Source organism: Triticum urartu, chromosome 3A (assembly GCF_056163025.1).
Source record: "Triticum urartu cultivar PI428250 chromosome 3A, HENAU_Tu73, whole genome shotgun sequence".
NCBI lineage: Eukaryota > Viridiplantae > Streptophyta > Magnoliopsida > Poales > Poaceae > Triticum > Triticum urartu.
In genome coordinates, this window is record NC_141875.1 from 46574164 (window position 1) to 46584464 (window position 10301).

The 10301-nt window shown below is 53.5% G+C and overlaps 1 pseudogene; it reads left to right on the forward strand.

Annotated features, from left to right (window-relative positions):
- The first annotated feature begins 201 nt into the window (after positions 1–201).
- LOC125546609 (BTB/POZ and MATH domain-containing protein 4-like) lies at positions 202–7856 on the forward strand (annotated as a pseudogene).
- The last annotated feature ends 2445 nt before the right edge of the window (positions 7857–10301 follow it).

Below are 10301 nucleotides of genomic sequence, written 5' to 3' on the forward strand. Positions count from 1 at the left end.
AAATAGAAATCATTGGTTAACTAATAAACCTCTTTGAGTTGATAAACAAAATCATATATAAGGAGATCGAGTTCAATCAAATCTATGTTTTCTTGTTCCCTCAAAAAAAAAATCTGTGTTTTCTTAAGCACACGTGTTTGCGTTTGCAACTTTGCATCCTCATCGATCGATCTAGCGATCGAGAAGCTGAACCGCCCGGTCATGGCGTCGGAGCCGCAGAGGAAGGCGTCGACGCACAGGACAAAGCTCGTCCGTGGCACACACCAGTTTGACATCGTCGGCTACAGCCAGCGGAAGCATCTCGGCAGCGTCGCCGACAAATACTGCTTCACCATCATCAGGTCCGGCGCCTTCTGCGCCGGTGGCCACACCTGGGAGCTCGGCTGCTGGTTCGATTATAAGGGTGAACTCTCGTCAATCTCCCTCGAGCTGCTCAGCCTCCGGATCACCAAGGACGTCGTCGCCAAGGCCAGTCTCCGGATCGAGGACCCGCTGGGTGAGTCGCCACCTGCCGTGTGGCGAAGCGGCGGCTCCAACGTCTTCTCCATCTCCACGACGGCTACATCGGGCATGACCTGGAAGCTCTCGGTTCCCCGCGCGTTCCTTGCCCATGAGAGCAGCTACGTGAGAGACGATCGCCTCACCATCCACTGCACCGTCGACCTCATAATCGAGGCGTGCACCCCCACCACCGAAGACACGCCACCACTTTGCATGGTGCCTCCACCCACCATCTCTCAGGATATCCGCAAACTTCTGCTCGTGGATGGACCAGAACCAGACATGAGACCACCTTGCTTGCAGCCAGACGTGACCTTCGTTGTGGAGCAGACCGAGATCCGGGCGCACAAGCTCGTGCTCGCCATGCAATCGCCGGTCTTCGCCGCGCAGTTCCGCTGGCAGACGAATGATGGTGCTGCTGCCACGCGCGTCGTCATCGAAGACATGAGAACCTCCACCTTTAGGGCCATGCTCCGCTTCATCTACACTGATGAGCTGCCCATCAAACCAACAAGCAAACACCAGCCTGCTTGCAAGGAGAGATATGCGGCGAGGCGCCGTGGAGCCATGGCACGCGATCTCCTCGTGGCTGCAGATCGCTATGACGTAGAGAGGCTGAGGCTTATGTGCGAGAACATACTGTCCGAGAGCATGGACACCACCAATGTCATGGCCACGTTGCTGGTCGTGCGCGGCCGCTACAGCTGCCGCCAGCTCGAGGATTCTTGCATCGAGTACATAGCTTCCGAGTTCCGACCCTGCCATGTGCGCTGCTGTGACCAAGACACAAGAGTTCCAGGAGCTCATCATCAAAGAAAGCTGCACCTCTTTGATAACCGAGATCATGGAAAGAGTAGCCGCACATAACTCCTCGTCCTCGGACGTCGGGCCGTATCAATGGCCTGCCACTTGGGAAGACCTGGTCTACTTATAACATGTCCCAAAAAGTGCATGGCGTGCACGAGTTCAGGATACCCAACTTCCTTTCAGTTCAGAGGAGCCATGGTGTTGGCCATGTGATCCATTCGGGTGCTTTCCACATCGGTGGTTACAACTGGAGGATAGAGGTGAACCCGGTAGGAGATGCAGCAGAGAACCAAGGGAACATCTCTGTGTACCTCAGGCTGTTGACTGATCCTCCGGACCGTGGTGTCGAGGTGTCCAGCACCTTCAAGATCTTTGACCCAAGTAGGAAGTCAAACATGGCCATAGATTACGTGGAACAACAAATATGTGCAGTATACGCCCAAAACAATGAAGGCTGGGGACTTGGAAGGTTAATCACCTTTGAGTCTGCAAAATCAAAGTACCTAGCACATGATGGCTCCTTAACCATACACTGCAACGTTGCTCTTATCACGCATCCCTACACTATTACCTGCTCTCCCACGACCAGGGCCATGATCACCGTGCCCGATTCCAGCATCACATCGCAACTTGGGAAGCTGCTGGTGAGCGGAGATGGGGCGGACGTGTGCTTTCTGGTCGAGAATAGCGAAATTCACGCCCACCGTCTTTTGATCGCCGCGCGATCGCCAATCCTATGTGAAGCGATGGCAGGAGCAGTGAATATCAGGGATGACAACCTCATACAGGTTGACGGTATGAAGGCTGATGTCTTCAAGGCCATGCTCAACTTTGTCTACACCGACAAGCTAGAACCTCTCGTTAGCACAGGGGCGGCAGGAGAGATGCTCGGGGCGGCATGTCGGTTCGGCCTGGACAGGATGAAGGCCATATGTCAAAACTTCTTGGCTGAGCACATCTCAAAAGATAACGCATTAGACATGTTGAAGCTGGCTCACGTTCACTGTCACAATTGATCCAAGCTCGAGGATTATTGCATCGAGTTCATTCGTCCTTGGCCACTCTTAGCCAAGGAGCGCGAAGAAAACGGTGGGCATCCTTCAACTAACAGGCTAGACCTAGGTAATTTATAGAATATATTTGATCAATTATGCTTGCCATATATCTGCCAGATTCTTGGAGCTGATCAGTACCGACATGGCAAAGGATGTCATCGCCATGGCCGGCATAAGGATCGACGACACGCTAGTTGGCAGGTGGCCGCTGGCCATGTGGCGAAGCACAGTGCCAGTAGGCTCCTCACAATGAGTTCCGGCAGGGGCCAGAAAATTTCGAAGGATGTGACGAACAAGGTGAGCCTCGAGTAGCAAGTTTCTGGTTTACAAACTACACATTAGATAAATTTTGCTGTCATCTATTGGCATGTTCTTTTCTCATATGGTATATAATAGTTTTCGGCCGACTGAATTGACGCCTCTTTTTTATCTTCATCAACTCGTGTCGCTCTCCACAGAATTTTGCATGTTCCTGTATGAATTTTCAGTTTAATTTTGAGTTTACTAATCACATTTACCTTGCACAACGCAAAAAAAGATAAAAATACATTTACCCGGCGGTCGAGTTTTTCATCTTCCTTGTTTGGTGGATAGTCAATCGATGGTGTTTTTAGAAAATTATTATGTGCCTTTCCTCGTTAGAGTTCCCAAGCAAACAACCATTTTAGGAAAGTTTATCCCTCTCTTTTTTTGCGAAAAGGACCCCAGAACTATATTAGCACAAGCTAGTGATACAGAGCACCCCATAAAGAAAAAAACTACAATCCGGTCCCTAGGGAGCCGAACCACCCCACACACCACCATGAGCTGCCCGCGTGCTGCCGCTGCCGTTGCCGCTGCTCCCACACGAGGCCAGCGTAACTTTGACATCTGCTAGACGGATTAATCACGGACAGGAAGTCTTTAGCTAAGGCCCAACTGGACTAGCACGACGGACAGGAGAAGATCCAGCATCGCTCGACCACTGGAGCTGGCAGAACGAAGAACTGGAGTCGACCAAGACGCCCTGTACAAGCAGCAACACCAGACGACACCGGCGCCACCGCCCAACCCCCAGCCATCCACAGCAAGACCAGAGCCTCCTTACCATGACAAAGACGAAGACGGGGGACCAAAGGTTCCAGCAGCAGGCCATCACCTTCGCGACGACAGCCCCGCGCAGTGCAAGAGCACCTCACAAGCACAGCCATCGACGCGACCTCGACCAGCGCGAAGGACGAAGATCACGCCAGATCCCAAGATCCGCGAGCACCAAAATCCGCAAGCTCGACGGCGGAGCCCCGGAGGACAGCGACACGGAGGGGAATGAGCGGCAGCACCCTTACTCTCCCCGGCAGCAACTCCGCCTCCACAGTGCCGCCGGCCAGAAACCTAACTACCCACAACGTATCTACACACCGGAGCGTAGATCCAGGGTTCCCCCACCCTCCCGCCGCCGAAATGACCGGCGGAGGGAGAGGGAACCCACGGGAACGCTGGCGGACGCAGAGGGGAACAGAGTCGCCTGGGATTCGCCCCTCTCTCCCTAGGAGCAGTTTCCCCGTGACGAATAAGTTTATCCCTCTCTTATCCTTACATTGACAAAAAAGCAAACAGACAGGGCACAAATGCCGACCGGAACGTCTCCTCCCCTTGAAAGCGCATCGCCGGAAATTTTGAGATAAATTCAGGAATAGGAGTGTGTTTGAAGAGACGGAGGATTAGTCGGGAAGGCGACTGCGCGGGCGACGCGCCTATTTCGGTGCTGGTGCCGACCATGGAGGAGGCGGCGGGCTGGTCGGTGGTCCAGCCTGATGCGAGCGGTCACTAGGGGAGAGGCGGGGCGGGCCGCACCGGCTCTCCTGAGGCGGGGGGCGGCGCTCGACACAATCGCTTTTGGGCGCTGGCAGCAGAGGACTCCGAGGAGGAGGTCGAGGACGAGGCGCTGGTTTTGGAGCGGGGCCTGTGCGCGGTGCCTGCAGGGCCGTCGATCAGAGATTTCGTGGTCTTTGCGGCGAAGCAGAGTGTGGTGGGTTCGGGCTCGGGGCGTGGGAGGTGCTTTGCGCCGGGCGGCCGTGGCTCCAGGACCATGGCCTCGCGCATCTGGCTACCGTCGAGGTCAGCGGCTCGGGCTCGGGTGCTGGCGTTTCGTCGGGGCCGGCGACGCTTATCCGATCCAAGACAGCGGCGAGCCTACTGGTGGTTGAGATGGAGTTGTCCAGGGAGGACTGGCCGTGCCTGCCGGCGTCCCAAGTGGTGGCGGCGGCAGAGGCGGCGGTGGTGCTGTGCGGTTCGGAGACGATGCGCTCTGCACCGGGCCCTTGGGTTGGGCTGGACGGGCTGGCAGCGGGGGTCCTTACTGGGCTGGCGTTGGGTGCGGGGCTGGCTGAGGGTTCTGGGCCTGGGCGGCGGGGACAGACTGGGTGCGTCTCTGCCCCACCAGTGGGGTTGGGCCTGGAGATGGCCTCGGACCTGCGGCCACACGCGCCCCAACGGCCCAACGCGCCTCGGCCCGGTACTCGCCCGACCACTGGCTATAAGTGGGTGAGGAGGGGTTACCTGGATCCCCATTTAGGGTTTCCAGCCACCACTCGCGAGGTGCGGCACCTCGCTCATCCGCCCGCACGCTCAAGATCTGCCCCCCTCCTCCCTCCTCCTCCATTCCTTCGCGGCGGTGGTGATGGGAGATCGGCGAGCAGACAAGAGACCGATGGAGATTTCAGACCCGGAGGCGGAACGATGCAAGGAACGGGAGCTGCGCGACAAGGCGAAGCGCGTGATGCGCCATCGTTCGGGTGGCCGCGAGGCCAGAGAAGATCGTGGGGGATCTCGCGACCATGGCGGGCGTGAGGGGGATTCGGGTCCTCCTCCCCCGTGGTGGATCCAGCAGCAGGAGCGCAAGAAGAAGAAGAAGAAGAAGGTTCAGCAGCGGCGGTGCGAGCTTGAGAGGAAGCATGAGGCTCATCCCAACTGTGGTGGGGGCCACGGGGATCCATTGGCCAAGAAGCCGCGTGCACCTACAGATCCACTGGCGATGGCGCTGCCCTCTGCATCCAAGGGTACGGCGGAGGAACCCATCCCACTGGAGGAGGCGCCGGATGTGGAGTGCTTCAAGTGCGGGCGACTCGGTCACTACCAATCCAAATGCAAGTTCTTGCCCCTCTGTGTGCTCTGCAAGGAAGAAGGGCACGGGTCCGCGCACTGCCCGACACGGGGCCGACAGCTTCACCTACAAATCATGGGAAGTGCCATCTCTGGGGAGGGTTTCTTTTGCCTAGAGTTTGAATAGGAGGACGAGGACGAAGCCCCCATCGATGCTCGCATCAAGAACGCTGCCATCCTCTCTGCGGAGCCGGGGAAGCTTAATCTTCGGATTCTCGAACAAGAACTGAAGCACATGGTGACCGGAGAGAATGGGATTGGTAGGTCACACAGGTGGGCGATGACGATTTCGTGGTGGTCTTTCCTTCTGCAGATCTGTTAAACATGGCGAAATCTAGCGGTAAGCTGTTTCTGTCGATCAATGACATTACTGCGCGTGTACGCGACATGCTTCACGAGGAGGTCCAGCCCATGGTGATGCCGGAGACTTGGGTGCGGCTCCATGGAGTCCCAAAGAAGCACATCCGTGAAGACCGCATCAGGGAGGGGTTCCGGATGCTGGGACGGCCAATCGTGGTCGATGAACTGTCTCTGATCAGGTTGGGGCCTGTTCGGATGAAGCTCGCTTGCAAAGCCCCGGAGAAGCTGAATGGTGTCGTCGAGGTGTGGTTCAACCACGAGGGAGATCAAATCAAGGTGGAGCATGAGACCTTGCCCAAAAGGGGTGGTGTGAGGGCCGAGCTTGGATCTGGTCGTTCCCATCCTCCTTCCATGGACGCGAATCCGGGCGTACGGCCACAGGGCAATGACAAACATGGTAGGGCTGAACCAGGAAAAGATCTGCATGGGGGCGAGGGCGGTCCTAGTGCTGCGGCGAACCAGGATGCCAAGATGCAAGACAGGGGGATAGAACCAGACGACAGCATCCAGGATACATCCATTGGCACGGAGATTGACACGGAAACGCGGGATAAGCTGGGTACGCTGTCGGCTGAGGCTGGTGCCATTGGGGTGGCGAGTCAGGACACCGCGGTGAGCGTGCCTCCGCTCGCCCGGTCGCTGGAGCTTTCCTTCAATGAGTTCGGGACCAACACTGCCCCGAACGAGGTGGCGGCGACCCTGAGTGGAGCGGGCGGGGTATCCTCGGCTGTTTCTCTTCCTGCCTCATCCTCTGCAGTGACCGTGGGGGCGAACTCTGGTTGAGTGGTGAACGAGGGTGGCGACCTTACCCCTGCTCCACGTCGGGGTTCCAACAGCGCTGGTCATCAACCTAAGAAAATGGCGGGGAGGAAGCCGGCTAACAAGCAGGCGATGGTGGTGGCGGAGGTGGCGACTTCTGACCTTGGTGGCGAGCTGGGGGCGGCGCTGGGGGCGACGGGTACTAACAACAAGGCCAGGCGCACCAAGGAGATCCCGGTGGTGCAGCGCGCTCCTAGCGTTCGGGCCAAGGCCAAGCTCGGTGATCTCTCTTCCATGGAGAGCGCCAAACTCCGCATCACCGACAAGAACATGGACGCTGCAGGTAATCCCTTGCCATCTTTCCGCATTCTTAATGCCTTCTCGGATGATCACCTCGCGAGCATTTTAGACGATTGCGGCGTGGAGACCCGAGGGTCTCAGTCCGACATTATTTCGCTCGTGCGTGCTAGGGAAGAGGCGCAGGCTGCGCTGGCGGCTGCCGTCGTACATTGCGCTAACAGCAACGAGTTAGCCATTGTTCCAGTAGAGACTGGTGACGAGAGAGTGCCCGACGAGGCGACACAAGCTAGGGAAGCTGGTGTCCTTCCTTCTAATGGCCGAGTGGCGGCTAGAAAGAGAGTGGCAAAGGCGGTGACCTCTCGGGGTGTGCGCCTACGTAACGGGATTATTTAGATGCGGTACATGTTCTGGAATATACGTGGTTGTGGCCACGGTGGCCTGCGCACACAACTTAAAGAATACATGGCCAAAGAACGTATTGACGTGGTTGCGCTTCAAGAGACGATTAAGACTGATTTTACCTTTAGAGAACTGCTCGCTTATGACCCCTTACAACGTTTTGATTGGCACTGGGTACCCTCTGTTGGGCATTCTGGTGGCATTTTGTTGGGTTGTAATAAGGATGTATGTGATGTAATGTAGTGGGACGTTGGTGTTTTCCTTTTAGCCGCTACTATTGAACATCATGTATCTGGTTTGTCGTGGGTGGTCGTGTGTGTTTATGGACCTGCCGATCACTCCAGATCGCCGGCATTCCTGCTCGAACTAACCAACCTGGTTGGGGCCAAAAGGGCAATCAACCTCCCTGTGGTGGTGGGGGTGATTTTAATTTGATTCGCTTGGGGGCGGATAAGAATAATGCTAATATCACTAGTAGAAAAAGGGTCAAGTGAGAAGCACATTAGTGCCGGTTTGAATTTGAGCCGGCACTAATGGGTCCATTAGTGCCGGTTCCAACGGCTAGGCGGGCGAACATCATTAGTACCGGTTCGTGGTGAACCTTTAGCACCGGTTCGTGCCATGAACCGGTACTAAAGTGAGTGGTGGCAGGATGTTGTCAGTCCGGGGCTCCACCAGCACCTTTAGTATCGGGTCGTATCACGAACCGGTACTAAAGGTCGTCCTACATAGACCCTTCGTCCACCCGAGCTCGCTCTGTTCTTCCCCTTTCCCCTCTCCTCTCTGTTCTTTTCCCTCTTCCTCTCAAGCTCATCACACATTTTTGCCAAAATTTGTCAAGATTTGAAGGGCCTCATCCATTCAAATGATCACAAAGGTTAGCAACTTTGTCCTTTCATCTCTCATTGCTAGATTAGCTCGTGCAATGCTTTATATAGTGATTGACTTTTGAGTTTAGTAATTTGGGAGGAATTATATATATGTGCTAGTATTTGATTTATATGCAATTTGAGGTCAAAATAACACTTAGTTTGCATATGTAGGTGTGGTTTACTTAGTGCCTTCTAAATCTCCATCGTAACCACCGTCGATCGCCCGCAACGTCCCGCCGCCGCCACCACCTTGTGGTGAGCCTCTTGTTCATGAAGTTTTATATAAAGAATTGATGTTTGTGTGATTTGGATATATAGTTACTCGTATAATTATCTTACTCATACGTTGTTTGTTATACATAGTGCCATGGTTTTGATATCCGTCCCCGTCGGCCCTCGTCCAGGTTATGATTCGGATGTGGTATATTCTCTTTTAAACTATTCATTGCATTTCGTGTTTATGACAAATTATGCCCATCAAGTTGACATAGATATTTGTATATGTAGGAGGTAGTTGAACCGGAAATTCCAACCGACCCTATGTCTAGAGGTTAAATTTAGTTGAAAGAGAAAACGAGGATTTGAAGGAAAAATTGAAAAGAATTGAGGGGGAGAAGATAGAATTGGAGTTGCATGTTGCCGATGTCGTCGATGATCACAAGATTAAGATGGAGAAAATACGCTTGAAGATTAGAAAGATTAGAAAATATGCCATTCATAGTGAGGCTTGGTATCATTATGCTATTGGATCAATTGTTACCTTAGTTGCGATCTTGATCGTATTTGTTGTTGCATTTAAATTCTTTAGCTAGAGATTTATTTGTTTGTTGCATTTAAGTGTTCTATGATCTTTATGTATGAACTTTATGTATTGTATTAATTTGGTGTTTTCGGTGCTGTGTATTAAAGATGAGCCGACAATGGATGTACGATGACTGATGCTCTCCCAAGTTCATTAATGGCGTGCGTACTTTTCTGCTTGCGGCTGAGGCAAACAAGCGGGCGGATGGTTTTATGCCTTGTCCATGTGCTGGCTGTAAGAATAGTCACAATTACTCTACGTCAAGAACCATTCACGTCCACCTGTTTGAGTCCGGTTTCATGCCCCACTATAATGTTTGGACCAAGCATGGAGAAAGAGGGGTTATGATGGAAGACAATGAAGAAGAAGAGGACGACGACAACTATCCTGGCCATGGGTTCCCTGAATACGATGATACAACAATGAGGGTAGAAGCTGAGCCGGTAATGCGGGAAGAAGATGAGCCGGCAATGCGGGAAGAAGCTGAAGAAGAGGCATCGGATGAGCCTGTTGATGATCTAGGTCGGGCCATTGCCGATGCAAAGAGAAACTGCGCAAGTGATTTGGAGAAGAAGAAGTTGCGACACATGTTAGAGGATCACAAATTGTTGTACCTGAATTGCGTAGGTGACAAGAAAAAGCTGGGCACCACACTGGAATTGCTACAATGGAAGGCAAAGAATGGTGTATCTGACAAGGGATTTGGAAAGTTGCTGGTAATGATAAAGAATATGCTTCCAAAGGATAACGAATTGCCCGAGAGTACATACGAAGCAAAGAAGGCTGTCTGCGCTCTAGGGTTAGAGGTGCAGAAGATACATGCATGCCCTAATGATTGCATCCTCTACCGCGGTGAGTACGAGGATTTGGACGCTTGCCCAGTATGCGGTGCATTGTGCTATAAGATCAGCCGCGATGACCCTGGTGATGTCGAGGGCGAGCGCCCCAGGAGGAAGATTCCTGCCAAGGTGATGTGGTATGCTCCTATAATACCACGGTTGAAACATTTATTCCAAAACAAAGAGCATGCCAAGGCGATGCGATGGCACAGAAAAGACCGTAAGAAAGACGGAAAGTTGAGAGTACCCGCTGACGGGTTGCAGTGGAGAAAAATCGAAAGAAAGTATGGGAAGGAGTTTGCAGATGACGCAAGGAACGTATGGTTTGGTCTAAGCGCAGATGGCATTAATCCTTTTGGGGAGCAGAGCACCAACCATAGCACCTGGCCTGTGACTATGTTTGTATAACCTTCCTCCTTGGTTGTGCATGAAGCGGAAGTTCATTATGATGCCAGTGCTCATCCAA